Below are 7,207 nucleotides of genomic sequence, written 5' to 3'. Positions count from 1 at the left end.
AAATCACCTATTGCCTGGGAGAAGTTATGTTGGTCAAAAGAAGCAAAGAAACACTTATTTCCTTGCCTAAGGAGTATGGGTCATAGAGAATAAAGAAGCGTCGTGGATTGTACAAAGGATCTTCAAGGCACGCAAACATCTCCAGGTAGATGGATATAATGAAAGAATTTTGTTGCTTATGCACCAGTACTTTGTTAGGAATATGTATAAGAAGATGAGAGGAACTATGGGGAAAGTGGAGTGGAGAGAGTGGTCTTGGAAAACTATGGGGCACCCAAATGGCTATCCGTACTATATATTGCATTAACTAAAAGGAATATCAACAAAAATCAGATAGGCTAAATGGGGGATAGAAACAACTCGTGTGTCAAGTGGATCATGAACACATTGATCATCTATTCTTTGATTGTAGGATCTCAACATGCTAGATTAGGAAGTGTACTACAACAACTCGATGTATATCCTTAAATGCATAGAGATAATTTTTAGGCTTTATGTCCAAGCCTATTGGTTGGTTGTTTTGATGGCTTACTTTGGTAAATAAAATATTATTTTACCAAAAAAAACATGTTGATGATCTTATATTTATTGAGAATGATAGTGCCATGTTTTTCTGCTTTTAACAGATCTATGATGGTTGAATTTGAGATGAGATGCAATATTTTTTTAGCCTGTGCTCTACTCTATCTACATTACTTTTCATTTCTATCACTTCATAGATGGATAATAAAGAGCATAAAATATTTATTTTTTCCCAAAGATGATATCTGCATAGGTCCACACACATTAGTGTAAACCAATTCAAGTTTTTTAGTGGCCGCCAGGTAGAACTTTTAGGAAATGCTTTACTTTGTACCTTACCCATCAGAGATGTCTAACAAATTTTACAGTGAGTTCGCAAGTAAATCCTTAGTCAACCGGTTTTCATTGAGGCTGACAAACGGACAGGTTCGGGTCAACAGGACCGGTTTTACCGGTACCGGATTTTCTTACCGGTACCGGATTTACCGGAAAAACCACCCTGTTCCGCCCGGTCCGTTAGTAATCGGTTTGGAACCGGGTTGGACTGGTTTGGAACCGGGTCTTACCGGTTCATCCGGTATTTTTTTTAAATTTTAATTATTTTAATTATTTTATAATATTATATATTTATATGAAAACTTCAATTGAAAACTGTAAAGTTTATATAAGTTTGAAATTAAATTTATACTTTAAAGTTTATATTGAATTTAAAGTTTCAAATTGAATTTAAAGTTTTAAATTGAACTTAAGTTTGAAATTGAATTTAAAGTTTTTTAAACTTTATATTGAATTTAAAGTTTAAAATTGAATTTAAAATTTAAAGTTTATATTGAATTTAAAGTTTTAATTTAAACTTTTATTAAAATAATTAAAAATTAAATTTATAAAATGACATGAATTAAATAGAAGAGACTATTATAAAAGAAAATCAACGCGAATAGCCGTATATTTATTCAAATAAATAAATTATACGATACAAAGGGGTGGGGGGTGATAGTTGACCGTTTTGGGCCCCAGCCCAACGGCTAGAAGGGCCCAACGGTCATATAAAACGGTAACCTAAATATAAAAAAAAAATTGAAAAACCGACTAAACCGGTTCTTACTGGATCGGACCGGTCCGGAACCGGTTCTTACCGAACTGGTTCAACCGGATAAAAACCAGGAACCGGTCCTGTATACCAAAAGACCGGTTCCTTACCGGTTCAACCGGTACCGGACGGACCGGTACGGGAACCGAACTGGAACCGGACCGGACCGGCCAAAAACCGGTCCGTTTGCCAGCCTTAGTTTTCATACATATACTTTAAAGTAACATAGTTAAAAATGTGCATATCCTTTGTGCCACAATGATGACTCACCTGTACTTTCAAAATTTGCACTATCAAACTTATCGTCCTACAGGAAAAGTTTTATCCACCATTTCTACTTTAACAATCAAAAGTATCTTCAGAGTCAAAAACCAATGATAAGGTACAACCTTTGGTCATCATTTGACTAACACATAAAAATTTACATGCTAAAAGAGTAACATGCAACACATCATGTATAGACTTTGTACCTTGTATAGTCTGAAAGGCAACATAACCCTTTCTAAATGCATCTATTGTTTCACCATTTCCAGTCCTAACTTTAGTTTTGATTGACTTGTCAAAGTGTGTGAAACATGAACTCAATAATATGTGACATATGACTCGTACATCCACTATCTATGAACCATGAGGATATTTTTGGTTGTGTTTGCTTCATGAGAAGCCATTAACAAGCTTTAGTCTTCCTTTTCTGACTCTTTAGTATAATTTGCTCGCTATACATGATGTTGTTGTGGTTGATTCTGCTTGAACCTATAATTCTTTTCAACGTGACCCATTTTTCATACATTGAGGAATTGAATAATATGCTTCATACTTTGCGTCCATCCAAGAAGAGAGAAGTAGAGTTTAAGGACTTCAAACATATAAGCTACCTGAGAAGTTTCTATTATATTGTTGTTGAGTTGCTCACTATGGTCATGATCAAGTTGACAACAAACACACAACTAAAGAAAAGAAATCACAAATTAAGAAAATACCTCAAGTTTTATTTCATGAGTTTTGTTATTATTGAGTGTGCCTCTATATGGATGTATACTTCCTTTTCTCTTTATGATAGGTGTGTGGTTGTATAATCATTCTACCCTTATTTTCTTAATTAACCGAAATTCCAAGCTTTGGTTTTCCCAGGTAAGATGTCATATTATTTCAGAGAAAGTAAAATGTTTTCTACTTATTTGCTACTGTAAGGAATTGGCAACTACAATTGTCATTTTTGAGTAAATATCGAATGCACAAAGATAATACATATAACTTAATGAATTGTTCGCTTTCTTATTTCAATATTAAAAGAGATATAATGTATTATTATTTCAGAAACATATAACACATAAAGAAGACGATCGATATGCTTCTTCTATATGAACGCTCCATCTTCAGGGGCATCACTAGAGGAGCAGATCCTTCAAATGGAAGCATGCAAGAATAGGTTACATATTTGAAACTATCAATAATCACAACAACGAATATCCGGGACACCGACTTCGGACCTATGAAGCCATCACCATCAACCAGAACAGATACTACCATGAAAGAATGTGGCTTGTTCTCTTGTGTTCCATTTCATCCAGTTTGTTCTTCAGAAATGCTGTGAGAGGGTCTAGAAAGGGAGACTGGAGGGCCATTGAGGATCCTTCTATTTCTGTGGAGGCGCGTGCCATTCTGCCTTTCTTCCATAGATATATCTCTAGCAGAAGATGACGCATCAAACTGGCCGAACTCAACAAAAGTCCTCCCAAAATGAACACAAAAATGAGTTAAAATATTGGAAAGCACAAGGCTATTCCAAAACATGAATTAAGTATGAATCAAAGCAATTAAAAGTTCCTAAATTCTCAAAGCAAACACTAGAGGAATTCATTTAAAATAAAAAAAGGAAACAGATGAGAATTAATAGTCAGTCTAGATTTAACAACACTTACCGACAAAACCTTCAAGGTACCACTCCTGCGTAGTTAGCTTTACATTCTCTCTCTACTCATATGAAATAATGCTTTGTCTCATTGAAGGACTTCGATAAAGGCGAGGATGGATTCCTGGGATAGCAAGGGCAAAATCACCTGCGAGGCCGGCCTCTCTATTTTTCTTATCAACAGTTCCATGAAATACCGTGGCTTTCTCACTAGCCAATACAGATTGAATTATCAAGTTCTCTTCAATATTAAAAAGTTTATCATTCCTTGGGACATATAGAGAGGCTTCCAGAGGATCACTACCATTGCCCACATAAGCAAACTCATTCGCAACCTTATTGGTATTTTTCAGATTGCTTTCACCCTGACCTCCCCGGCCACAATGGGAGCTATGATCTTTCCCACTTTATTTCCTGGAACAACCAGTCCCATTCACATGCCCGTCAATAGTCAAAACTCTTCCAAGACGTTTTTTTATAAAAATCCATTCAAAAAAGACTCTCTACTCATAAATGGTTCCCTCATGCCTCCATATCTGCCTTTCAATATAGGGACCACCCACCAAAAGCAGGATGAAGAACAACACACCAAGGAATCTAACACTAGCAACTTTCTTTGTTTCAACTCACCCTTCTTTTTCTCAACCTTCTTGTTACTTTTCGGCGCGGGTGCTAGTGCCTTTAATTTCTCAACCTTCTTCTTTTTCTAGTCATCCTCTTTTCGTCCTCATCCTTGTTAACTGGAGCTTCCCCAAGACAATATCTTGAGATCGAATTGAATTTTCTAGAAGCATCATCAGAACTCCCCCAGCAATTGACTCTTAGGTTGACCAAAGCTATTCGAGCTCATTTAACTTGAGTTGAAACCCGACTCCGACCCGAGACAGTCTGGAAGACTATTAGGGTTTTGAAATGCATCATCATTGATAGGGTTTGGAAAACTATCATTGAATGATTCATCAAGAATGATGACATCAGTTGTGAAATTAACATTTGGAAATTCCATAGGCAAAATCTTCGACATTTTCTTGGTATGTTGTGGTCATGTGTAGGGCATAAAAAGTACGGTCAAGAGGTATAACTGTTAGACCGTCCAACACCCCGATGAAGTTCGCTTCTTCCGCCGGTGGTGGATCTGCCATATCTAAAGTTTTTCAGCAACTGATAAGATTGATTTATTATATTTAGTAGATATCATATCTAAGAAATAAAAATTTAGATCCTTGAAGTTTCAAAAATAATTTTTTAAGATTGTTTTAGTTGGTAATATTAATCATATCATCAAATATATATATATATNACTTGAATGTAAAATTACTAAACTACCCCAACATAAAACACTAAATTTAGTATTTATGTTATATATTTAATATTATATTTATTTACGCTATATTATATTAAAAACATACACAATTTTACATTAATGGGCAGTGACTCTTCCGAAATGTTACGACTTCTTAATAGTATTGTGACTTATTCGGTGAATCGTGACATTTTCGAAAATACATTTTCAAAAGACACAATTAGAATATTTCATAATATACTTTCATGCCCTTAAATAGAGGGGGTTTCTCACACTTTTAAACTACAAGTTTTATAAGTTTTCAATTCTTCTACTTAAAATAAGGAAGATTGTAAGAGTTGTTCAATCATGCAATTATAATTTTTTTTGGTTTTCTATTCTTCTTCTTAAAATAAGGAAAGATTGTGAGAGTTTTTCAATCATGTTGTGAGTGAAAAAACTTACAAGATAATAAAAATTGCAATATTACAATTGAAAATAAAATGAAGAAATTAATCTCTTCAGGCTGAGGCGCGGATATCTCGCTCTCTTTAAGGAGATTCAAGCCCACTGCAGCAAATGTTTTTACCGGTCCAGCAGTAGTCCTCTTTGACTTGTCCCCTCCAGGATACAACAACCTTCACAAAGTATAACTCAACAACTCTGGACAAGAGTTGAGTCCAAAGCTCCACAAAGAAGAACACCTCCCTTCAACTAATAAGAACTCTCTTTTAGACTAACTCTTTCACTCTTTGTTTTATCTTGTGTTTTGTGTATATATCAAACCAAATGAAGACCACCACAATTTATACTACAAGAAGTCTTCCTAGCAATGAATAGGAAGATGATGGAGGTAGTAAATAGTGAAGATAATGGCCTTAGGAGTTTCATAGGTTACAATAGGAGTTACATAGGTTACAAAGAGTAATGGAGGAATTAAGAATGAAATAAAGTGATGGACAACCAATGCTAATGGATGATGTAGAAGTTATCCATTCCAATGTTTATTGGAATGTTTTTATCTCTACAATGAATTCAACCAATAAAGCCAAAAGTAATGGCATTACATGGCTACCAAGTCAAAGATGAATAGCATGATTAAATTGGTAGTTTAAAACACAAATGCCTACCAATGGTCATTCTTATAACTCCAAAATAAAGCAATTTAATATGTTAAATATTAATATTAAAATGCTAATAACCTAACAATCCCCCACTCATTTTAATATTTAGATAAGAGAGTATATCAGTTGAAGGAAGACTACTATGCATAATGAAGGTGTGCTCTGCATTGAACCTCCACTTAGTGAAACAGTAACTTTTACTCCAGAGTCGTAGTGGTCTCAGACTTGAACTATGACTGCTTAAGGGAAATAAAATATCACTGCTCACACATAATAATCAAGGTGTTGACATGAGCTTTAACAGCCAGCACGTTATGGTCATGTGCTATCCCGGTTTCATGAGTGCATTTGAGAATAAGCCCCATTCTCATAGGAAGCGACCTACTTCCACACATCACATAGGTGAAATCTGTCGAGAGTGCTCCTGTAAGATTAACACTCCACCCATACGGGCTACAGATATTCATTAAGAGTTTTATCAACTCAACCTTCACAAACTACAGGAAATAATGCACTCACATCATAGGGAGGGAAAAAAAAATTAGTGCATTTTTCACAACAAGTCATCATATGATTAGTTTTTCCCTTTGAACCTGGTTATAGGATCTCTAGTCCCCAGGTTGGGTTTCCTCATATATGACTCAAGGATTTGTAGGCTTCAATCCCATCCCCCTCGATGTGCTCCATACCTTTTCTCTTGTTAAGGCCTTCGTAAGAGGATCTGCAAGATTATCACAAGATTTGACATAATCAACATTAATGGTACCATTTGTCAAATACGATCTTACATTACTGTGTTTCCTCCTTATAGGTCTGGATTTACCGTTGTAATAACGATTTTGAGCTCTACCAATTGCAGCGGTGCTATCACAATGAATTAAAATAGGAGGAATTGGTTTTTAAAATAAGGAATTTGAAACAATAAATCTCTTAACCAATTCACTTCCTCACTAGCTGAACCTAAAGCAATTAGTTCAGCCTCCATGGTAGAGTTAGCAATTATAGTTTGCTTTTTCGATCTCCAACAAACAGCACCACCACCTGAAGTAAAGACATAACCAGTGATAGAACAGGAATCACCAGACAAAGTGTTCCAATCCGCATCACAAAAGCCTTCAAGTACAGCAGGATATTTTTTATAGAACAAACCACAATTTTTTATTCCAATTAAATATATCATAACTCTTGTTATAGCATGCCAATGTTCATTACCTGGCTTGCTTGTAAACCTGTCAAGTACTCCTACTGCATATGCAATATCAGGCCTAGTGCAATCA

The 7,207-nt window shown here is 35.2% G+C and overlaps 1 pseudogene; it reads right to left on the bottom strand.

Moving 5' to 3' along the window:
- Positions 1–3,586: 3,586 nt before the first annotated feature.
- Positions 3,587–7,207, bottom strand: part of LOC107016946 — a 21,620-nt pseudogene continuing 17,999 nt past the window's right edge.

Source organism: Solanum pennellii, chromosome 4, assembly GCF_001406875.1.
Source record: "Solanum pennellii chromosome 4, SPENNV200".
Classification (NCBI taxonomy): Eukaryota; Viridiplantae; Streptophyta; class Magnoliopsida; order Solanales; family Solanaceae; genus Solanum; species Solanum pennellii.
This window is presented reverse-complemented; position numbering and strand designations above follow the sequence as displayed.